Source organism: Triticum urartu, chromosome 2 (assembly GCF_003073215.2).
Source record: "Triticum urartu cultivar G1812 chromosome 2, Tu2.1, whole genome shotgun sequence".
Taxonomy (NCBI): Eukaryota; Viridiplantae; Streptophyta; class Magnoliopsida; order Poales; family Poaceae; genus Triticum; species Triticum urartu.
The window spans coordinates 554,007,899-554,033,974 of NC_053023.1; the positions used below are offsets into that span (position 1 = coordinate 554,007,899).

At 42.4% G+C, this 26,076-nt stretch overlaps 1 pseudogene; it reads left to right on the plus strand.

The window, feature by feature from the left end:
• LOC125537271 overlaps positions 1 to 17,927 on the plus strand; it is a 28,429-nt pseudogene extending 10,502 nt beyond the window's left edge.
• Positions 17,928 to 26,076: the final 8,149 nt, after the last annotated feature.

The window sequence follows — 26,076 nt, forward strand, 5'->3', positions numbered from 1 at the left end:
AGAGATCTTTAACAATAGCAATATTAGGTTCAACTTTAACTTGCTCGGGAGGTGTATAAGTTCTAATATTGCTTTTATGAACCACAGTTGAAGCTTTAGCATGATCTTTTATCCTAACAGGAAAAGGTGGTTTCTCAACATGAGCAGTAGGAACAATAGGATCATTATAGGTGACAGTCTTTTCTTCAACTTTAATAGGTGCACCTACTTTTACTTCTATGGGAGGATGATATTTAAACCACTTCTCCCTAGGGAGATCAACATGAGTAGCAAAAGATTCACAGAAAGAAGCTACTATCTTAGAGTCAAGTCCATATTTAGTGCTAAATTTACGGAAAACATCGATATCCATAAAAGATTTAACACGATCAAACTTAGGTGTCATACCTGACTCCTTACCTTTGTTGAGGTCCCAATCTTTAGAGTTGCGTTTAATTCTTTCCAATAAATCCCATTTGAATTCAATAGTCTTCATCATAAAAGAACCAGCACAAGAAGTATCGAGCATGGTGCGATTGCTATCAGAAAGCCGAGCATATAAGTTTTGAATAATTATTTCTCTTGAGAGCTCATGATTGGGGCATGAATATAACATTTATTTAAGCCTCCCCAAGCTTGAGCGATGCTTTCTCCTTCGTGAGGCCAGAAATTATATATATAATTGCGATCACGATGAACAAGATTCATAGGATAAAACTTCTGATGATATTCCAATTTCAATCGTTTGTAGTTCCATGACCCCGTATCATCACATAGCCTATACCATGTCAATGCATCTCCCTTCAAAGATAAAGGGAAGACCTTCTTCTTAATAACATCTCCGGGCACACCTGCAAGCTTAAATAATCCACAAACTTCATCCACATATATTAGGTGCTCATCAGGATGCATTGTTCCGTCTCCTGCAAAAGGATTAGCTAGCAGTTTTTCTAACATACCCGAAGGAATTTCAAAGCAGGCATTTTCATATTCAGTAGGTTCAGTAGGTTGAGGAGAAACTCTTTGCTCTATCGGTCGAGGTGAAGATACCCCGAACAAGCCCTTCAGAGGATTACTTTCCATAGTAACAAGTGACAGTAAATTTCAGCACACTATATAAATTTTTCCTTACCAAATTCCACCTACCAAAGGTGCTTCTCTCCCTAGCAACGTCGCCAGAAAAGAGTCTTGATGACCAGCAAGTATAGGGGATCCATCATAGTCCTTTAGATAAGTAAGAGTGTCAAACCCAACGAGGAGCAGAAGGAAATGATAAGCGGTTTTCAGCAAGGTATTCTCTGCAAGCACTCGAATAATAGGTAACAGATAGTTTTGTGATAAGATAATTGGTAACGAGCAACAAGTAACAAAAGTAAATAAAATGCAGCAAGGTGGCCCAATCCTTTTTGTATTAAAGGACAAGCCTGGACAAACTCTTATATGGTGTAAAGCTCTCCCGAGGACACATGGGAATATCGTCAAGCTAGTTTTCATCACGTTCATATGATTCGCGTTCGGTACTTTGATAATTTGGTATGTGGGTGGACCGGTGCTTGGGTACTGTCCTTACTTGGACAAGCATCCCACTTGTGATTAACCTCTATTGCAAGCATCCGCAACTACAACAAAAGTATTAAGGTAAACCTAACCATAGCATGAAACATGTGGATCCAAATCAGCCCCTTACGAAGCAACGCATAAACTAGGGTTTAAGCTTCTGTCACTCTAGCAACCCATCATCTACTTATTACTTCCCAATGCCTCCCTCTAGGCCCAAACAATGGTGAAGTGTCATGTAGTCGACGTTGACATGACACCACTAGAGGGATGACAACATACATCTTATCAAAATATCAAATGAATACCAAATTCACATGACAACTAATAGCAAGACTTCTCTCATGTCCTCAGGAACAAACGTAACTACTCACAAAGCATATTCATGTTATAATCAGAGGGGTATTAATATGCATAAAGGATCTGAACATATGATCTTCCACCAAATAAACCAACTAGCATCAACTACAAGGAGTAATTAACACTACTAGCAACCCATAGGTACCAATCTCAGACTTGGAGACAAGAATTGGATACAAGAGATGAACTAGGGTTTGAGAGGAGATAGTGTTGGTGAAGATGTTGATGGAGATTGACCCCCTCCTGATGAGAGGATCGTTGGTGATGACGATGGCGATGATTTCCCCCTCTCGAAGGGAAGTTTCCCCGGCAGAACAGCTCCACTAGAGCCCTAGATTGGTTCCGCCAAGGTTCCGCCTCGTGGCGGCGGAGTCTCGTCCGAAAAGATGGCTTATGATTTTTTCCTCATCGGAAGACTCCATATAGCAAAAGATGGGCATCGGAGGGCCACCAGGGGGCCCACGAGGTAGGGCGCGCCCCCCACCCTCGTGGGCAGGATGTGGCCCCCCTCTGGAACTTCTTGCGCTCATTATTTATTATATATTCTGAAAATGACTTCCGTGAAGTTTCAGGACTTTTGGAGATGTGCAGAATAGGTCTCTAATATTTGCTCCTTTTCCAGCCCAGAATCCCAGCTGCCGACATTCTCCCTTTTTATGTAAACCTTGTAAAATAAGAGAGGATAGGCATAAGTATTGTGACATAATGTGCAATAACAGCCCATAATGTAATAAATATCGATATAAAAGCATGATGCAAAATGGACGTATCAACAATGCCACCTCACTCCTTCGGGCGCCGCCCTTCACTCCTCCCCGTTGTTGATGGGGTACGGGAGCGTGTGCATAATGCCGTTGTTGGGGAAGATGTTGTTGAAGTCGGTGAAGATATTATAGGTGGTGAAAGCTATGAACTGACAACCAACCCAATACGCTCACCCGAGGAGGTGGAAAGCATCGAAAGGGTTAGTGAACGTGGTGAGGAGCCCAACCACAACACTGTTGTGGTTGACCTCCTCAAGATGGTACATCCGAAGAGAGCCGCGGGGAGGTGGCGGAAGCCAGTCGCAAGGAAGAACTCCGTTAACTCCCTTGCACCCCTCCACCTCGAGATCACCCACACCCTAACGGTTCTTTCTACATACACTTCGCCCGGGTAGAGCCTTTCCGGCACGGTTGGGGGGGGGAAGCGATAGGTGGGGCGTTGTACTGCATGGTGGCTCGAGGGCTCTATCGGGTTTGATGGAGAAGAAGGAAGAAGGAGGGCAGAGGAGGCAGAGGATGGGGTATGGATGAGGAGGGAGAGGAAGACGATAGTGCCCAGCTTAAATAGCCCAAGTGCGACGTGGTTTCACCCCGTAGAATTAATGGGCGGGCGGCGTTTGGTGGCGCCCCATCAAAGTGTGTACACGAGCGTGGGAAACGGGCTGCGACGCTTCTGTGCCACCGATCACGGGTCAAGGGGGACGGGCTCACGCACGCGTCTGTGCCGTCGTGGGTCAAGGGGACACGCCTGTCCCGGGTTCTCTGTGTGTGCCGCCCGTGCATGCATGCATGGCAATGTAGGGGCCCGCAATGTAGCCTGCTTGCTAGGGCCTGGCTAGAGGGCAACGTTCGGTCGAGGGGAGACGTGACAATAATGGACGCCTTAATTTGCCCATCGTTCAAAGAGGAGCACGCCATGCACCATTGGCTTTTTGGTTGTCTTCATCGGGGTCTGGCTGCTGCATTGTGGCCGGTTGCATGCTTTGATGCGACGCTACATCGACGCTAATGGTAGGCATGCGACAGCTTACTGCGTCGAGAGGGGTGGCGGAGCAGGGCTACATCGAGGGCATGCATGTAACGCACGGGCACAGTTCTGCAGGTGGGCATGCATGCTGCAACGGGCGCTGGCGCTGCGGGTAGGCACGGGCACACATGCAACGATGGAAAAGGCACTGTGTAGGCTTAGTCCATGCACCATGTCAACTCATGTCGTTGGATTCAAATGAACGGTTCTGATGCCCCAACAAGAGAGGCTGATCCAAACCCCACTGATTCAACGAATCAGTGCGTCTCATGCGGATCGAAGGACACTATAGCTAACCCTAGCGCCTCATCTCTGAAGGAAATATGCCCTAGAGGCAATAATAATGTTATTTATATTTCCTTATATCATGATAAGTGTTTATTATTCATGCTAGAATTGTATTAATCGAAAACTTAGTACATGTGTGAATACATAGACAAACAGAATGTCACTAGTATGCCTTAGCATGATTCTGGCAAGGGAGTGCAATAGTGATCTAGGAGTAGATCACTGGACAGCGGTCAAAATTATCCTTAGAGGACTAAGGAAATATTTCTCGGTTATGGAGGTGATAAAAGAGTTCGTCGTAAAGAGTTACGTCGATGCAAGCTTTTTACATCGATCTAGATGACTCTAAGTCTCAATCTGGATACATGTTGAAGGTGGGAGCAATTAGCTAGAGTAGCTCTGTGCAGAGCATTGTAGACATAGAAATTTGTGAAATACATACAGATCTGAATGTTGTAGACCCGTAGACTAAACTTCTCTCACAAGCAAAACATGATCACTCTTTGGGTGTTAATCACATAGCGATGTGAACTAGATTATTGACTCTAGTAAACCCTTTGGGTATTAGTCACATGGAGATGTGAACTAATCACATAAAGATGTGAACAAGATTATTGACTCTAGTGCAAGTGGGAGACTGAAGGAAATATGCCCTAGAGGCAATAATAATGTTATTTATATTTCCTTATATCATGATAAATGTTTATTATTCATGCTAGAATTGTATTAATCGGAAACTTAGTACATGTGTGAATACATAGACAAACAGAATGTCACTAGTATGCCTCTACTTGACCAGCTCGTTGAATCAATGATGGTTATGTTTCCTAACCATAGACATGAGTTGTCATTTGATTAACGGGATCACATCATTAGAGAATAATGTGATTGACTTGACCCATCCGTTAGCTTAGCACGTTGATCGTTTAGTTTGTTGCTATTGCTTTCTTCATGACTTATACATGTTCCTATGACTATGAGATTATGCAACTCCCGAGTGCCGGAGGAACACTTTGTGTTCTACCAAATGCCACAACGTAACTGGGTGATTATAAAGGTGCTCTAAAGGTGTCTCCGATGGTGCTTGTTGAGTTGGCATAGACTGAGATTAGGATTTGTCACTCCGATTGTCGGAGAGGTATCTCTGGGCTCTCTCGGTAATGCACATCACTACAAGCCTTGCAAGCAATGTTACTAATGAGTTAGTTACAGGATGATGCATTGCGGAACGAGTAAAGTGACTTGCCGGTAACGAGATTGAATTAGGTATTGAGATACCAACAATCTGATCTCGGGCAAGTAACATACCGATGACAAAGGGAACAACGTATGTTGTTATGCGGTTTGACCGATAAAGATCTTCGTAGAATATGGAGGAGCCAATATGAACATCTAGGTTCCGCTATTGGTTATTGACCGGAGACGTGTCTCGGTCATGTCTACATAGTTCTCGAACCCGTAGGGTCCGCACGCTTAACGTTCGGTGACGATCGGTATTATGAGTTTAAGTGATTTGATGTACCGAAGGTAGTTCAGAGTCCCGGGTGAGATCAGGAACATGCGAGGAGTCTCGAAATGGTCGAAATGTAAAGATCAATATATTGGACGACTATATTCGGACATCGGAAAGGTTTCAAGTGATCCGGGTATTTTTCGGAGTACTGGGGAGTTACAGGAATAGGGGGAAGAAGTATTGGGCCTCATGGGCCAAGTGGTGGAAGAGAGGAGGCAGGGCGCGTGGCCCCCCTAGCACAAACCGAATTGGACTAGGGGCCGGCCCCCCTTTCCTCCTTTCCTTCCTCTCCTTCGTTCTCCCCTTCACCCTTCCTTTCCTCCTCCTAGTAGGAGTAGGAAAGGGGAGTCCTACTCCTACTAGGAGGAGGACTCCTCCTCCTGGCGCGCCCTACAGTCCTACTCCTCCTCCCCCTTACAAGTTGATCTGTTGATCTCTCCCAGCCGTGTGCGGTGCCCCCCTCCACTATAATCCACCTCGATCATATCGTAGCGGTGCTTAGGCGAAGCCCTGCGTCGGTAGCATCATCATCACCGTCATCACACCGTCGTGCTGATGAAACTCTCCCGTGAAGCTCTACTGATCGGAGTTTGTGGGACGTCATCGAGCTGAACGTGTGCTAAACTCGAAGGTGTCGTGCGTTCGGTACTTGGATCAGTCGGGTCATGAAGACATACAACTACATCAACCGCGTTGTGCTAACGCTTCCGCTTTCGGTCTACGAGGGTACGTGGACACACTCTCCACTCTCGTTGCTATGCATCACCATGATCCTATGTGTGCGTAGGAATTTTTTTGAAATTACTACGTTCCCCAACAGTGGCATCCGAGCCAGGTTTATGTGTAGATGTTATATGCACGAGTAGAACACAAGTGAGTTGTGGGCGATACAAGTCATACTGCTTACCAGCATGTCATACTTTGGTTCGGCGGTATTGTTGCGTGAAGCAGCCCGGACCAACATTACGTGTACGCTTACGCGAGACTGGTTCTACCGACGTGCTTTGCACACAAGTGGCTGGCCGGTGTCAGTTTCTCCAACTTTAGTTGAACCGAGTGTGACTACGCCCGGTCCTTGTTGAATGTTAAAACAACACTAACTTGATGAACTATCATTGTGGTTTTGATGCGTAGGTAAGAACGGTTCTTGCTCAGCCCGTGGCAGCCACGTAAAACTTGCAACAACAAAGTAGAGGACGTCTAACTTGTTTTTGCAGGGCATGTTGTGATGTGATATGGTCAAGACGTGATGAGATATAAATTGTTGTACGAGATGATCATGTTTTGTTAAAGTTATCGGCAACTGGGAGAAGCCTTATGGTTGTCTCTTTATTGCATAAGATGCAAGTGCCATGTAATTGCTTTACTTTATCGCTATGCGATAGCAATAGTTGCAAAAGCAATAGTTGACGAGACGACCATGTGACGACACATTGATAGAGATCAAGATGATGGAGATCATGGTGTCATGCCGGTGGCGATAGAGATCATGACGGTACTTTGGAGATGGAGATCAAAGGCGCAAGATGATGATGGCCATATCATGTCACATATTTTGATTGCATGTGATGTTTATCCTTTATGCATCTTATTTTGCTTAGATTGATGGTAGCATTATCAGATGATCTATCACTAAATTTCAAGGTACAAGTGTTCTCCCTGAGTATGCACCGTTGCGAAAGTTCATCGTGCCGAGACACCACGTGAGGATCGGGTGTGATAAGCTCTACGTTCACATACAACGGGTGCAAGCCAGTTTTGCACATGCAGAATACTCAGGTTAAACTTGACAAGCCTAGAATATGCAGATATGGCCTCGGAACACTAGAGACTGAAAGGTCGAGCGTGAATCATATAGTAGATATGATCAACATAGTGATGTTCACCATTGAAAACTACTCCATCTCACGTGATGATCGGACATGGTTTAGTTGATTTGGATCACGTGATCATTTAGATGACTAGAGGGATGTCTATCTAAGTGGGAGTACTTAAGTAATATGATTAATTGAACTTTAATTTATCATGAACTTAGTCTTGATGGTATTTGGATAACTATGTTGTAGATCAATAGCTCGCAATGTACCTCCCCGTTTATTTTGATATGTTCCTAGGGAAAAACCAAGTTGAAAGATGTTAGTAGCAATGATGCGGATTGGATCCGTGATCTGAGGATTATCCTCATTGTTGCATAGAAGAATTATGTCCTTGATGCACCGCTAGGTGACAGACCGATTGCAGGAGCAGATGCAGATGTTATGAACGTTTGGCGAGCTCGATATGATGACTACTTGATAGTTTAGTGCACCATGCTTTACGACTTAGAATCGGGGCTTCAAAGACGTTTTGAACGCCACGGAGCATATGAGATGTTCCAAGAGTTGAGATTAGTATTTCAGACTCATGCCCATGTCGAAAGGTATGAGACCGTTGACAAGCATTTTGCCTACAAGATGGAGGAGAATAGCTCGGCTAGTGAGCATGTGCTCAGAATGTATGAGTACTACAATCACTTGAATCAAGTGGGAGTTAATCTTCCAGATAAGATAGTGATTGACAGAGTTCTCTAGTCACTATCACCAAGTTACTAGAACTTCGTGATGAACTATACTATGCAAGGGATAACGGAAACAATTCCCAAGCTCTTCGTGATGCTGAAATCAACGAAGGTACAAAAGCATCAAGTGTTGATGGTTGATAGGACCAGTAGTTTCAAGAAAAGGGCAAAGGGAAGAAGGGGAACTTCAAGAAGAACGGCAAGCAAGTTGCTGCTCAAGTGAAGAAGCCCAAGTCTAGACCTAAGCCTGAGACTAAGTGATTCTACTGCAGAGCGACTAGTCACTGGAAGCAGGACTACCATAAGTATTTGGCGGATAAGAAGGATGCAAAAGTGAACAAAGGTATATTTGATATACATGTTATTGATGTGTACTTTACTAGTGTTTATAGCAACACCTCAGTATTTGATACTAGTTCAGTTGCTGAGATTAGTAACTCGAAACGGGAGTTGCAGAATGAACAGAGACTAGTTAAGGGTGAAGTGATGATGTGTGTTGGAAGTGGTTCCAAGATTGATATGATCATCATTGCACACTCCCTATACTTTCAGGATTAGTGTTGAACCTAAATAAATGTTATTTGGTGTTTGTGTTAAGCATGAATATGATTTGATCATGTTTATTGCAATACGGTTATTCATTTAAAGTCAGAGAATAATTGTTGTTCTGTTTACATGAATAAAACCTTCAATGGTCATACACCCAAGGTGAATGGTTTATTGAATCTCGATCGTAGTGATACACATATTCATAATATTGAAGCCAAAAGATGCAAAGTTAATAATGATAGTGCAACTTATTTGTGGCACTGCCGTTTAGGTCATATTGGTGTAAAGCGCATGAAGGAAATCCATGCTGATGGGATTTTGGAATCACTTGATTATGAATCAGTTGATACTTGCGAACCATGCCTCATGGGCATGATGACTAAGACTCTGTTCTCCGGAACAATGGAGCGAGCAATAGACTTGTTGGAAATAATACATACTGATGTATGCAGTCCGATGAGTGTTGAGGCTCGCAGCAGGTATCTTTATTTTCTGAACTTCACAGATGATTTGAGTAAGATATGGGTATATCTTCTTGATGAAACATAAATCTGAAACATTTGAAAAGTTCAGATAATTTCAGAGTGAAGTGGAAAATCATCGTAACAAGAAAATAAAGTTTCTATGATCTGATCGTGGAGGAGAATATTTGAGTTACGAGTTTGATCTTCATTTGAAACAATGCGGAATAGTTTCGCGACTCACGCCACCTGGAACACCACAGTGTAATAGTGTGTCCGAACATTGTAACTGTACTTTATTAGATATGGTGCAATCTATGATGTCTCTTGCCGATTTACCACTATCGTTTTGGGGTTATGCATTAGAGACAGCTGCATTCACGTTAAATAGGGCACCATCTAAATCCGTTGAGACGACGCCATATGAACTGTGGTTTGGCAAGAAACCAAAGTTGTCGTTTCTTAAAATTTGGGGTTGCGATGCTTATGTGAAAAAGTTTCATCCTGATAAGATCAAACCCAAATTGGAGAAATGTGTCTTCATAGGATACCCAAAGGAGACAGTTGGGTACACCTTCTATCACAGATCCGAAGGCAAGACATTCGTTGCTAAGAATGGATCCTTTCTAGAGAAGGAGTTCCTCTTGAAAGAAGTGAGTGGGAGGAAAGTAGAACTTGATGAGGTAACTGTACCTGCTCCCTTATGGGAAAGTAGTTCGTCACAGAAATCTGTTCCTGTGACTCCTACACCAATTAGTGAGGAAGCGAATGATGATGATCATGTAACTTTAGATCAAGTTACTACCGAACCTCGTAGGTCAACCAGGGTGAGATCCGCTCCAGAGTGGTATGGTAATCCTATTCTGGATGTCATGTTACTTGACCATGACAAACCTACGAACTATGACGAAGTGCTGATGAGCCCAGATTCCGCGAAATGGCTTGAGGCCATGAAATCTGAGATGGGATCCATGTATGAGAATAAAGTATGGACTTTGACTGACTTGTCCGATGATCGGTGAGTCATTAAGAATAAATGGATCTTCAAGAGGAAGACGGACGTTGATAGTAGTGTTACTATCTACAAAGCTCGAATTGTCGCAAATTGTTTTCGACAAGTTAAAGGTATTGACTATGATGAAATTTTCTCAGTCGTATCGATGCTTAAAAGTCTGTCCGAATCATGTTAGCAGTTGCCGCATTTTATGAAATCTGGCAAATGGATGTCAAAATTGTATTCCTTCATTGATTTCTTAAAACAAGAGTTGTATATGATGCAACCATAAAGTTTTGTCGATCCTAAAGGTGCTAACAAAGTGAGCAAGCTCCAGCTATCCATCTATGGACTGGTGCAAGCATCTCGGAGTTGGAATATATATATGCTTTGATAAAGTGATGAAAGCATATGGTTTTATACAGACTTGCGGTGAAGCCTGTATTTACAAGAAAGTGAGTGGGAGCACTACAGCATTTCTGATAAGTATATGTGGATGACATATTGTTGATCGAAAATAATGTACAATTTTCTGGAAAGCATAAAGGAGTGTTTGAAAAGAGTTTTTCAAAGAAAGACCTCGATGAAGCTGCTTACACATTAAGCATCAAAATCTATAGAGATAGATCAAGATGATTGATAAGTTTTTTCAATGAGTACATACCTTGACAAGATTTTGAAGTAGTTCAAAATGGAACAGTCAAAGAAGGAGTTCTTGCCTGTGTTGCAAGGTGTGAAGTTGAGTAAAGACTCAAAACCCGACCACAGCAGAAAATAGAAAGAGAATGAAAAGTCATACCCTATGCCTCATTCATAGGTTCTATAAAGTATGCTATGTTGTTTACCAGTTTTATTGTATACCTTAGCATGATTCTGGAAAGGGAGTGCAATAGTGATCTAGGAGTAGATCACTGGACAGCGGTCAAAATTATCCTTAGAGGACTAAGGAAATATTTCTCGGTTATGGAGGTGATAAAAGAGTTCGTTGTAAAGAGTTACGTCGATGCAAGCTTTTTACATCGATCTAGATGACTCTAAGTCTCAATCTGGATACATGTTGAAAGTGGGAGGAATTATCTAGAGTAGCTCTGTGCAGAGTATTGTAGACATAGAAATTTGCGAAATACATAAGGATCTGAATGTTGCAGACCCATAGACTAAACTTCTCTCACAAGAAAAACATGACCACTCTTTGTGTGTTAATCACATAGCAATGTGAACTAGATTATTGACTCTAGTAAACCCTTTGGGTATTAGTAACATGGAGATGTGAACTAATCACATAAAGATGTGAACTAGATTATTGACTCTAGTGCAAGTGGGAGACTGAAGGAAATATGCCCTAGAGGAAATAATAATGTTATTTATATTTCCTTATATCATGATAAATGTTTATTATTCATGCTAGAATTGTATTAATCGGAAACTTAGTACATGTGTGAATACATAGACAAACAGAATGTCACTACTATGCCTCTACTTGACTAGCTCGTTGAATCAATGATGGTTATGTTTCCTAACCATAGACATGAGTTGTCATTTGATTAATGGGATCGCATCATTAGAGAATGATGGGATTGACTTGACCCATCCGTTAGCTTATCACGTTGATCGTTTAGTTTGTTGCTATTGCTTTCTTCATGACTTATACATGTTCCTATGACTATGAGATTATGCAACTCCCGAGTGCCGGAGGAACACTTTGTGTTCTACCAAACATCACAACGTAACTGGGTGATTATAAAGGTGCTCTAAAGGTGTCTCTGATGGTGCTTGTTGAGTTGGCATAGATCAAGATTAGGATTTGTCACTCCGATTGTCGGAGAGGTATCTCTGGGCCCTCTCGGTAATGCACATCACTACAAGCCTTGCAAGCAATGTGACTAATGAGTTAGTTACGGGATGATGCATTGCGGAACGAGTAAAGAGACTTGCTGGTAACGAGATTGAACTAGGTATTGAGATACCGACGATCGAATCTCGGGCAAGTAACATACCGATGACAAAGGGAACAACATATATTATTATGCGGTTTGACCGATAAATATCTTCGTAGAATATGTAGGGGCAAATATGAACATCCAAGTTCCGCTATTGGTTATTGACAGGAGACGTGTCTCGTTCATGTTTACATTGTTCTCGAACCCGTAGGGTCCGCATGCTTAATGTTCGGTGACGATCGGTATTATGAGTTTTAGTGATTTGATGTACCGAAGGTAGTTCGGAGTCCCAGATGAGATCAGGGACATGACGAGGACTCTCTAAATGGTCGAAATGTAAATATCGATACATTGGACGACTATATTTGGACATCAGAAAGGTTCCGAGTGATTCGGGTATTTTTCGGAGTACCGGGGAGTTACGGGAATACAAGGAAGAAGTACTGGGCCTCATGGGCCAAGTGTTGGAAGATAGGAGGCAGGGCGCGCGGCCCCCCTAGCCCAAACCGAATTGGACTAGGGGGCCGGCCCCCCTTTCGTCCTTTCCTCCCTCTCCTTCCTTCTCCCCTTCCCCCTTCCTTTCCTCCTCCTAGTAGGAGTAGGAAAGGGGAGTCCTACTCCTACTAGGAGGAGGACTCCTCCTCCTAGCGCGCCCTACAGGGGCCGGCCGGCCTCCCCCCTTGCTCCTTTATATATGGGGGCAGGGGGCGCCCCAAGACACACAAGTTGATATGTTGATCTCTCCCAGCCGTGTGCGGTGGCCCCCTCCACCATAATCCACCTCGATCATATCGTAGCGGTGCTTAGGCGAAGCCCTGCGTCGGTAGCATCATCATCACCGTCATCACGCGATCGTGCTGACAAAACTCTCCCGCGAAGCTTTGCTAGATCGGAGTTCGTGGGACGTCATCGAGCTGAACGTGTGCTAAACTCGGAGGTGCCATGCGTTCGGTACTTGGATCGGTCGGATTGTGAAGACGTACGACTACATCAACCGCGTTGTGCTAACGCTTCTGCTTTCGGTCTACGAGGGTATGTGGACACACTCTCCCCTCTCGTTGCTATGCATCACCATGATCCTGTGTGTGCGTAGGAATTTTTTTGAAATTACTACGTTCCCCAACAATCTCAACCATCCACGCACAACGATCGACGACCCAGTAGTGTGCGGGGTTTTGAGTGATTAGGGTTGAACATATCTAATTCAAAAAAAATCAGAAATATATAAACTTGCGCACATAGTCTTATTATGTCGTATAGTAACGAGAAAAAAAATATAAATATGGTTTACATACATTTTTACGAAAAATCCTTCACTAAATTGTCATTCCTCGAACAATGTAGTATGGAGTTCAAGGGAGAGAGTAGTGGGCACCCGAGAGTAGGTGGGGTTTTGAAAATGAAAAGTGTGAAAACCTCACCAAAACTTCATTTTGGATTGACTAAGAAAGATCTTAACTTACTTTTCTCATTTTCATGTTTTAAACTTGTTTTATATATAATTTTCTATTAAACCTTGTTTTTTCAAAAAGAAAATAAAATAATAGAAAATTAATTCAATAAATAGTGAGACTTTAGATTTACACTATATAGGTAGAATAGATGTGTAGAAAAATTATTTGGCTGGTTTAGACAAGGTGCCAAAAAAACTTGCTTAAATATGAGGCCGTTTACCCTACTTTTGGAGATCATCTGAAACACACTTTTTATGACTATGAGTTCAACTTACCAAAAGGGCTCGGATTGATCAGCAAGCAAACATATTTCAGTTGAGGTACTTTAGATAGCATTAAAACATCAATATCACATCCCTAAATCAATTTTGACCCCAAATTTGAATCCAAATTTGAATTTAAAACAATGACACAAATATTATCTATTATTTTATTTGGCTGGTTTAGACAAGGTACCAACAAACAAGTTCGAATAGAAATATGGGGATACATAGTGACTACCAGTACGCACCAAGTTACAAATATTATTACATGACACAAATTTTCAAACAGTTCTCTGTTCTACCTCTTCCTACCACGTCGTGTGCCCTTCTTTGCCTTAGCACTTCTTGTTTTTGGTTCTACTACACACACAAGTTCACTGATCATCTTGATTTTCTTCACTGGTCTTTTCAACACCTCGCCAACACCCTCGAGATCAGTGTCTTTAGTCTGAATGTTGACAACAGTTTTAGTTTCTTCGGTGTGTACCTCAACATGGGTTTCTTTAGTATGAACCTCGACACGGTCAAGTTCAGTTTCAACCTCGAGAGGAGTTTCTTCAGTCTGAATGTTGACTGCAATTTTAGTTTCTTTGGTGTGCACCTCCACATCAGCTTCTTCAGTCTAAATGTTGACTGCAGCATGATTTCTTTAGTCTGCTCATGCTCAGGAACACTTCTCTTCTTTCTACAGCCATTGGCTCTTGCTTTTTTTGTTCGCCAACACTATTCAACAACAAGGGGTTGACTTGCTCGCTTCCTCCTGGCCATTGGGAAAATGTTATAGATATAGTAATTGGAAAAAAGCACTGAATCAAAACACAGACAAATAAACAAGAACATACTTTGGCTTATCAGAAGTGTAACGACATTTGACAGATCCCACTCTATGCCCAAGTTCCTCGCACAACTTGCATCTGTTTTTGATACCTTTTTGGGCCCTTTTTGGCTTTCCATCTTTCTTTCCCTTCTTACTAATCCCACCTTTCTCAAACCATGCCTTGAATCTACTCTGTTTAGGCCTGCCAGCCTTTCTTTTCGTCAAGGGAGGACACATGGAAAATTCAATCTCCACTTCAGGCCACTGAGATGTAAGTGCTGGAGTTGGAGTAGCATATGCGGCTTTGAATCTTGCTACCGAATAATATTCATGCAAATATGGGTGCATGTTTATCTTCGGTTGGGATGCTAAGAAAAGAATGGCATGCTCGCATGGTTTACCAGTGTGTTGCCACTCGAGGCAAGTGCAATCATGCAATTCAGTGTTAACAACATGTCTCCTTCCAGTTTTGTTATCTCTAACTTTAGCACCCCAAGGTGAAGATTTTTCAACAAACAAATGTGAAAGACTTATGATCCTATTGACCACCTGTTGTACCACTGCTGGAAGCTTATCACCTTGCAGACAATCACCTATCCTTCTTCTCAATTCCCATAACTGCATGAGCATGATCCCGATTTGGTCAACCATGTCATGCACAGGCAAATCTTTAACTCCTTAACCTTGTTGTTGAAACTCTCTGCCAAATTATTGTTCATGTGGTCACACTTGATGGCAGTGTTGAATGCTGACCTGTACCATAACAAAGAATGGTAGGTGTTCAGCCATGGACCAAACTCATCGCATGCTGCCATTATCTTATCAAGATGATATTTGTGTGTCTGTCTAGTGTAAGATCTTGCTGCTGTCCACATGCGCCAAAATTCTTCTCCTCTAAATTTTTTGATCAAATTCATCCAAAAATGACCGAAGCACTCCCTCTGCTCAGCATGTGGGAAAACATTTTTCACTGAATTTTCCAGCCCCTTACATGCATCTGTGTGTATAGCCAAAGGTGACACTGGCCCTAGGCATCTTTTCAAATGGATCATGAACCATGTCCATGAAGCATTTGCTTCTGACTGAAACAAGCCAACAATAATAGGAAACATCCAGTTGTGTCCATCTAGAGCATTGCATGCTGCCAACTGACCATTCCACTTGCCTGTCAAAAATGATGAGGCTATGCTCAAATATGGATGGCACCCTTCTTTGAAGCCATCGATGCAAGGCTTCAAAGCCATAAAAAACTTGGAGAACTTGACTTCACCTTCGGCTGATACCTCACTATCTCTCTCCACAACACTGTCAGGTGACCTCTTTTCCACCTCTTCTTTGAAGTTGTAAAGCATCCTAAATGTATTTGCCCAATCACCATATAAATTTTTCATTGCCCTTTGTTTTGCCTTCCACACTGTGGTATATTTCAGTTTAATGGGGTACATATTTTCCAAGTCTACTTTGAGTTTATTGGCAGTAGTGTTTGGTGTTCTGGCTAAAATTGGGTGATCTTTTCTGCAACCCAATGTTGTGATGTCATGGTTGATACTCTCTATGAACTTGTAACTCAAGTATGTTGGTTGGGGATTTGGTTAACCCTGACAGTACTTCCATCAGGTTGCAGTCTAGCAGATATGTACCACTTGCAAGGCTTGACACTACCATCAAATCCTCTGCACCTCGCATAAAACTTCTTTCTATCAGTCCAAACAGTCTTGGCATCAAACTCATGTTTCACTCCATAAGTCTTAAAACACATCCTAAACTCCTTCATGCTTGGGAACAACTTGCCTACTTCAATGACAGGGTTTTCTTTGTCATACACATGCACCAGCTCATCATCATGTGCATTATCTACTTCATCTACAGCTTGTTCCATCAGCTGTCCATCTACATCTTCATCAGCATTAGCAGGCAAACTAGATTTGCCCCTCTCCTGCTTATCTCTGTCATCGACTGGAATGACAAAAAGTTTGGCCATCTCAATGCTAGGCATTGGTGCAATGACCAAATCGGTAGGCTCATCTAATTCAACTACATGCCAATCAACAGTTGCTGCAGTTTCAGTTTCAGTTCCAGTCACCTGTCCCTCTTCAGCTATTACTGTAAGTTCAGTACACATGGGAATCAATGGCCTCTGCGTAGCCCAATCATCATCTACCATCTGCGCGGCCAAGTGTGATGACACATATCCAACCTTCGAAAAAATATTCAGATCAACGAGCTCAGCAAAAAAATAGCCCGTTTGCTTGTCCAGCCATTTTGCCGATCGATTTCTTCAACAATCTGTTCACCATCTTCTATTCTCACATACTATCCTTTACAATCATTAAACCGCAACAGTGATACTTCTTGCTCTGGACCCCAAACAATATTCTCCCCAATTTGTACCACCCATTTCTTCACTGCCTTCTCTCCCATGTTCTGTAGAACTTGTGGATCAATCTCTGTAAACTCAACCTCTCATTTAACAATTGTGTCTCTCTCAATGTTTTGTATACTACCATTAACTAATTTTGCCTATGATGGAAAGAAATTGACCATCAATTCGAAGGTCCGAGCGGCCGCATCCCCTCTGTCAGTGGCGGACAGTGTGAGCCCGTGAGAAAGAGCAGACGAGGCCCTAATTGCATGCAAAATTGGATCGGAGGGAGGCGCATTACCTATTCAAAGTTGAATCTGGCGGCTCCATCTCAGTATGCCCACGGGCTCCCCTCACAACCTATCGATTCAACAAGTGAAAACAGAGGAAACGAGCTGAGATCTACGGGCCCGAGAGGGGAACGGGACTAGGGTTCGAATTCACTCACCATTTTCTGAGGACGAAGGCTCCACCTCCGTTGAGAACGAGGGCTCCATCGCCGCCACCGAGAACGCAAGATCCGCCGCCACCGGAGAAGAAGGGGGCAGAGTGGCGGGCCCGACACGGTCGGGCGGCAGGGCACAGTCAGCTGTTTTGAGGACCAATTAAGTTGGACCCACATGTCCTACCATAAACAGGATGGTTGATGACCAATTTAACCCCATTTAACACCCCATGTGGCCCTGGGCTATTTACATGCTCAAATGTGTCGCATCACAGCCATTCATTCGAACAACGTCGCACTCCTTCCACTTCACATCAAAGACGCCGCACGGGAGCTATTTGCCCAATCTCGCAGACGCACTAGCGGATGAAGGAGTACCGGCTCAACAGGATTGCGACCGGCTTCCGCCGCGTGCACCCGGGTCCCGTGCTGGCGGATGTCGTCTTTGTGGTCCACAAGGTCTACAGGAAGCCACTGATCCCTCCGCCGCCGCTACCGCATGTCAACAGCAGCTCCAGTGAGGACGAGGGCTCCGAGAGCTACATCGTGTACCCGCAATTCGATGAGATCATGCGGCGGTTAACGATGGGAAACTAGGGCGACCAAGGGGCGGTGCTCCTCCTCCTGCAGGAGTAGCATTAGCCACTGCATGTTCATTTCTTCAGCGTTGTTGTGTGTCTCTTGTGTTTTCAGTTCTGGATTGTGCGCTCGATCTAGTTGAGGCAGATTGGTTGTTGTAGTTCGTCGATCGCTGTTTCCATTGTTTAGGAGTTCTCTTCTGTCGCTTAGACATAGCTTTGGTCTTGTATGACTTTGCTATGTTTGTGTGCGTGTGTTGGTGTGGCCGTGTGTATCCTAGCTATGTAGAGGTTGTGATTGTGCTCATTGTGTTTGCATTTGGTTGATGCTTCATTTGAGTCAATAAAATTCACCCCTTGTCGAAAAAACTGTGATCCATCTTCCTTGCAGCATCTATCAAAACAGTTTAGAGGTAGTATATCTTTTAGAGATCTTATTATTGTTTTCTCTCTACACATTATTGTTCATAGAAAATTTGTAAGCACCAAATCATAGTGCAGAAACTCGGTGAGGTTGAGAATTAATTGATCTTCGTTTCTTTGTCGATATATGAATTGGACTGAACTGAGAGGCTAACTCTAAGGGAAACTTCTCCATAAATAAATGCTACTGGCTGGAATGTTATCAAGCTTACAATGATTGCTTCATGGTTGCGGGAGTTTTTTTGCAGCACTTTGATGTGTTAGAGTCAAGCCCCAAAAGTCCAAAATATTGCCGACCATTGCTCTCCAGAACCTAGCCAAGTCAAGCACATCTTGTAGAAATTGCATTTGCCAAGGAGTAACGGTTTCCAATTTCAGTGGCAGCAAACAAGCTAAAGTTGTCTTCACATCTGAATAATTGGAAGCTAAGGTTTGGAAGACTTTGCTGGACATAACAACCATATTAGTATAAGATGTAATGTTCATGCATCTGTGACTTACTTAACAGATTTTAAACCAACAAATAATTAGTATATCCAATCGTTAGGTCGCACAGAACTGTTGCTGAAGCGAACTTCCAATGAAGCTTGGATCAAAGATATCAATGGTCAGATCAACATTGACACTTCCCTGCATGTGGTTACCTTGTGGGAAATTATTTTACAAGCCCCGATGATCCATGGCGCTGAATATAAGTGGACCTGGACCTGGGATTTGATGACCCACAAGTATAGGGGATCTATCATAGACTTTCTCATAAGTAAGAGTGTCGAACCCAACGAGGAGCAGAAGGAAATGATAAGCAGTTTTCAGTAAGGTATTCTCTGCAAGCACTGAAATTATCGGTAACAGATAGTTTTGTGATAAGGTAATTTGTAACGCGTAGCAAGTAATAAAAGTAAATAAGGTGCAGCAAGATGGCCCAATACTTTTTATAGCAAAGGACAAGCCTGGACAAACTCTTATATGAAGCAAAGCGCTCCCGAGGACACATGGGAATTATCGTCAAGCTAGTTTTCATCACGATCATATGATTCGCATTCGGTACTTTGATAATTTGATATATGGGTGGACCGGTGCTTGGGTGTTGTCCTTACTTGGACAAGCATCCCACTTATGATTAACCCCCATTGCAAGCATCCGCAACTACAACAAAAGTATTAAGGTAAACCTAACCATAGCATGAAACATATGGATCCAAATCAGCCCCTTACGAAGCAACGCATAAACTAGGGTTTAAGCTTCTATCACTCTAGCAACCCATCATCTACTTATTACTTCCCAATGCCTCCCTCTAGGCCCAAACAATGGTGAAGTGTCATGTAGTAGACGTTCACATGACACCACTAGAGGGATGACAACATACATCTTATCAAAATATCGAACGAATACCAAATTCACATGACTACTAATAGCAAGACTTCTCCCATGTCCTTAGGAACAAACGTAACTACTCACAAAGCATATTAATGTTCATAATCAGAGGGGTATTAATATGCATAATGGATCTGAACATATGATCTTCCACCAAGTAAACCAACTAGCATCAAGTACAAGGGGTAATCAACACTACTAGCAACCCACAGGTACCAATCTGAGGTTTGGATACAAAGATAGGATACAAGAGATGAACTAGGGTTTGAGATGAGATGGTGCTGGTGAAGATGTTGATGGAGATTGACCTCCTTACAATGAGAGGATCGTTGGTGATGACGATGGTGATGATTTCCCCCTCCCGGAGGGAAGTTTCCTCGGCAGAACAGCTCCGCCGGAGGCCTAGATTGGTTCCGCCAAGGTTCCGCCTCGTGGCGGTAGAGTCTCATCCCGAAAACTTTCTTATGATTTTTTTTCTCGACGAAAGACTCCATATAGCAAAAGATGGGCATCGGAGGGCCACCAGGGGGCCCACGAGGCAGGGTGCGCGCCTAGGGGGGTAGGGTGCGCCCCCCACCCTCGTGGCTGGTGGGTGCCCCCCCCCCTCTAGTACTTCTTGCGCTTAGTATTTTTTATATATTTTGGAAATAACTTCCGTGAAGTTTCAGGACTTTTGGAGCTGTGCAGAATAGGTCTCTAATATTTGCTCCTTTTCCAGCCCATAATCCCAGCTGCCGGCATTCTCCCTCTTCATGTAAACCTTGTAAAATAAGAGAGAATAGGCATAAGTATTGTGACATAATGTGTAATAACAGCCCATAATGCAATAAATATCGATATAAAAGCATGATGCAAAATGGACGTATCAACTCCTCCAAGCTTAGACCTTGCTTGTCCTCAAGCGAAAGCTGAAATCAAAAAATATGTCCACATGTTTGGAGATAGAGGTGTCGATAAAAATAAAATACGGACATGAGGGCATCATGATCATTCTTAGAGCAGCAACATATATATATATATATGTATATATTGTCATATGATCTCTTATGCTAAAGTAACAATTCAATCACAATTTCAAGTATGAATCGTAAACTTCATTGAGAACCAACAAACTCTAATCTCAGTCATTGAGGCAATTGCAATTTATCATAACATAGGAAAGAGTCAATATAAGAGCTTTTCAGCAAGTCCACATACTCAACCATCTTTTAGTCTTTCACAATTGTTAACACTCACGCAATATTTATGGTTATGAAGTTTTAATCGGACACAGAGAAAGATAGGGGCTTATGGTTTTGCCTCCCAACGTTTTACCTCAAGGGTAATGTCAACAATAATAGTTCATGAAGACTCACATCCAATTAGCTATATATATCAGGATCTTTCCAACACATTGTGCTTGCCAAAGGATAAAATGTAAAAAGGAAAGGTGAAGATCACCATGACTCTTATGGAAGGTAGAAAATAAAAATAAAAGACAAGACTTCCGCAGAGGGAAGCAGAGGTTGTCATGCGCTTTTATGGTTGGATGCACAAAATCTTAATGCAAAAGAATGTCACTTTATATTGCCACTTGTGATATGGACCTTTATTATGCAGTCTGTCGCTTTTATTTCTTCCATATCACAAGATCGTATAAAGCTTATTTCTCCGCACTAATAAGTCATACATATTTAGAGAGCAATTTTTATTGCTTGCACCGATGACAACTTACTTGAAGGATCTTACTCAATCCATAGGTAGATATGGTGGACTCTCATGGCAAAAACGAGTTTAGGGATATTTGGAAGCACAAGTAGTATCTCTACTTGGTGCAAAGAAATTGTGATACAATACCGGGGCACTCCTCCAAGCTCGATAGTTGCCAGGGGGAGTGCCCATTCCCGTGTGATTATGTCTCCTTCTTCGGGGGTGGTGATGTGATATTCTTGGTGATGATGCCCCTCAGGATACGATTCTCTTCCTCGAGCTTATTGACTTGCTGCTTGAGGTTCATTATTTCCTTACGGAGCTTGCCAGTGACGGCTAAAGCTCCTTTCACCCAAGGATGTTGCATAGCTACGGGAGAACAAGTAACACTCTTTTTCATACTTTCATAAGAAAGAAATCTAATATTGGAAGGGATGACCGAGTTTGGAATAGCTGAGCTATGTAGTTCCATCATGAATCCTGCCCGGGAACGAGAAGTGTAACATCCCAAATTTTCAATTTGGAATGTTATACAATAAATCATCATTGCATATCATATTTTATTGTATTTTGGTTGATCCTAGAAATTCTACGCAACTCAAGGACCCTCGGAGAGAGTTGGGGATATCGTTATTTTCATACTTGAGTTTTCTCAAATTTTGAAAATAGGATCATTTGATTTTATTTATTTTATCTTCAATTATTTCTATTATCAGAATATGAGAGAGGGAATAAAATGAATTTCCCAAAATAAATAAATATTGAGGATTTAATTAAAAAATCAAATAAGATTTTATTTTGATTTTATTTGCTATTTTATTTGAATTTAGGAAAAATGCACGTTTTTCAAAATTGCATTTAGGCCCCAAATAAATGTTCATCCTGTGCGGCTTGATTTTAGAAGCCGGGAAAAATTTATTTCGGGGTTTTTGGAGTCCGTTTAGTATTCCTTTTGTTTTTTTTCTGAGCGTAATTATTTAAAAAAAACGCGTGAACTGACCTACGGACCGTATCCGGCCTGGACTCCTCCAGGGGGAGGCTTTATATAGCGCGACCCCGGGCCGAGCCAGCCCAAAACCATGCCCCGCCGCCCCAAACCCTAAGCCGCCACCGCCGACAACGAGGTTAACCGCCACCGCCATTTTTTTTAGAAAAAAAATCGTTCGGTTTTTCCATCGGTTTTTTTAGATCCGTTTTTTTCGATAGATCAGTTTTTTCCGGTTTAGTTTATTTAGCGAGCATTCGCTCGTTCGTTCGTTTTAACGAACGCGTTCATCGTTTAGATCCAGATAACGAACGTTTGTTCGTTAATCTGTTCGTCATTTTTCTTTTCTCGGATTAAATCCGCGATTTTTCTGATCGCGATTTCTGATCCGATTTTCGTTCTAGTATAACTTTTCGCTTGTTTATCGAAATCAGGCGATTCAAGTGCCTGGAGTTTCGTCTCGAAACCCTCTTTCTGTTTAACCAATTCAAACAAGTTTTTGCCGCTGTAAAATTTGACCTAGATCCAGAATAGTAAACGAAGCTTGTTTCTTTTGCCGTTTGTCTTTCGTTGCTTCGTTCGATTTGATTCTTTTTGCCAACCGGAGTTCTTAAGTTGAACTTTCTGGTTAGATCTCTTATTTGAGTTTTACCTGTGCATTAGTTGAGTACTTATTGTATGCTTGTTTGTTTGCGATAGAGTACCCGGAGTGCGCCGCTTGCTACTTCGAATCGCTAGGTTTTGCGGATCATCAGCAAGGCAAGTAACACTTTGATCATACCTCCTACTACCCAGTTTTTATTGCATTAGATCAATCCTCACACATTGCATGATTAGGATCTAATTAAATTGTGGGTTTGGGAAGTAGTTGAGGTAGTACCTATTACCTGTTTTATTATCAAACCTTTGGGAGTTACTTCTACGTTTGCTTATTATGCCATGTTATGCTAGTAGACGTGGATTGGGTGAGTGAAATCCATGACAGATGTGAGTTTGTTAAATTAATGGTTTATCTAAGGTGGCAACTTAAATGCACATCTGGGTGGATTGAGGCACCTGGGTATTCCAGCGATTGCCTGTTTAGGCACCTGGGTATTCCAGCGATTGCCTGTTTTTCTTTATGGACCGCCACCCAGGCTCAAAGGGATCATGAGATTATTCATACTAGAAACTTCCGTGTGCAGCCACAAGCTACTATGGGCTCTAGCATAGTTGACTAAGTTGTGCGAACTCTTACAGTGGTAGACTAGCAGATGTAGGGGAAAAGTAGGTGTAACGGTCTACCCGATCGTAAGGTGCTAGCACTTCTGAAAGACTATGTCTCGGTCATCCGTTTCTCAAACACCATGTAGTGCGAGAATCCCAACAGAGGAGATCGAGTCTTGTGGGGAAAAGTGCGCAAACCTCTGCAGAGTGTATAAACTAATCATGGTTAGCCATGTCCCCGGTTATGGACATCTTGAGTATCTAGTACTTGGATTATCATGTGAATCTCATCATGTTACTCTAATTAATTTGTGGGGTTTTTAATGATGATGCTTAATTGGGATTGAAAGGGTGTCTACACTCTCAATGTTTAACAACCACCATGCTAGTTAAATAAAAATTTATTCCTTTGCAGTAGGGAAAAATTGGCTTTACGCAAAACTGTAACCATAGAGCTTTCCACCAGCCAAATATGCATATAGTATAGTCTTATTCCTTCATTGCTCTCTATGTGTTACATTGCTAGCATATTCCATGTGCTGACCCGTTTCGGGCTGCAACGTTCATGTTGCAGACTTTTCAGACGATGAGTAAGGTGCATTTTAGGTCGTGGTTCTATACCCAGTGATGTCGTTGGAGTTGATGGACTCACTTATCTTCCAAGCCTTCCGCTGTTATCGTTATTAGATGGCCTTAAGCCATATTTATTGTAATAGTTCTCTTTTGAGACACTCGATGTAATAAGTGTGTGATTGCTACTCTGTTATAAATCCTTCAAGTACTGTGTGGTGTCAGCATTATTGATCCAGGGATGACACCTGAGCACAGAGATTGGACCGTTTGAGGTCTGGTCGCTACAAGAAGTAACTTCTTGATCCTCCTCCATGGCATCTATCCTTTTCAAGTCAGCTTCCATCTCTTCCTCCGTTGAGGGTCCAAAGTGATAGGCATCGCTGTTTGCCCCTGGACCTGGTGTCGGATGCCATCTTTTAACCTTTTCTTTAAACAATTTGGCATTTTCATAAGCATGGGTTCTCCATTCATCAAGTGAGCTAATGTCAAAAGGCCTCTTCTCACAAGCAAGTTTGAAGTCATAGTTGAGCTCTTTAATAGCCCAATATGCCTTATGTTCTAATTCAAGAGGTAAGTGACATGCCTTACCATAAACCATTTTATACGGAGACATACCCATAGGATTTTTATATGCAGTTCTGTAGGCCCATAATGCATCATCAAGTTTCTTGGACCAATTCTTTCTAGATCTATTAACAGTCTTTTGCAAAATTAATTTGAGCTCTCTGTTACTTAATTCTACTTGACCACTAGACTGTGGGTGATAAGGAGATGCAATTCTATGATTAACATCATACTTAGCAAGCATTTTATGAAAAGCATCATGAATGAAGTGTGAACCACCATCAGTCATTAAGTATCTAGGGACTCCAAACCTCGGGAAAATAACTTCTTTAAGCATCTTAATAGAGGTGTTATGATCAGCACTACTAGTTGGAATAGCTTCAACCCACTTAGTAACGTAATCAACAACAACTAAAATATGTGTATACCCATTAGAGGAAGGAAAGGGTCCCATATAATCAAAGCCCCAAACATCAAATGGTTCAGTAACAAGTGAATAATTCATAGGCATTTCTTGACATCTACTAATATTACCAATTCTATGGCATTCATCACAAGACAAGACAGACTTACGGGCATCCTTGAAGAGAGTAGGCCAATAAAAACCGGATTGCAATACCTTGTGTGCAGTTCTATCTCCAGCATGGTGTCCTCCATAGGCTTCAGAGTGACACTTGTGTAGGATATGTTCCTGTTCATGCTCAGGTACACAACGTCTAATAATACCATCCACTCCCTCTTTATAAAGATGTGGGTCATCCCAAAAGTAATGTCTCAAGTCATAGAAGAACTTTTTCTTTTGCTGGTATGTGAAACTAGGTGGTATAAATTTAGCAACAATATAATTAGCATAATCAGCATACCATGGAGCAGTACGAGAAGCATTTATGACATTTAATTATTCATCAGGAAAGCTATCATCAATAGGTAGTGGGTCATCAAGAACATTTTCTAACCTAGACAAGTTGTCTGCAACGGGGTTCTCAGCTCCCTTTCTATCAATAATATGCAAATCAAATTCTTGTAGCAGGAGAACCCATCTAATAAGTCTAGGTTTAGCATCTTTCTTTTCCATAAGGTATTTAATAGCAGCATGATCAGTGTGAATAGTCACTTTAGAATCAACAACATAAGGTCTGAACTTATCACACTAGTGCAGAACCGGGCAATAGCACCGGTTCGTAAGGCCCTTTAGTGCCGATTTAGGAACCGGCACTAACGTTTAGGCACTAAAGGCCCCCCCTTTAGTACCGGTTCAGCACGAACCGGTGCTAAAGGGAAACCACGTGGCACGAGCCAGCTCCGGGGGCCGGGAGCCCTTGAGTACCGGTTGGTAACACCAACCGGTACTAAA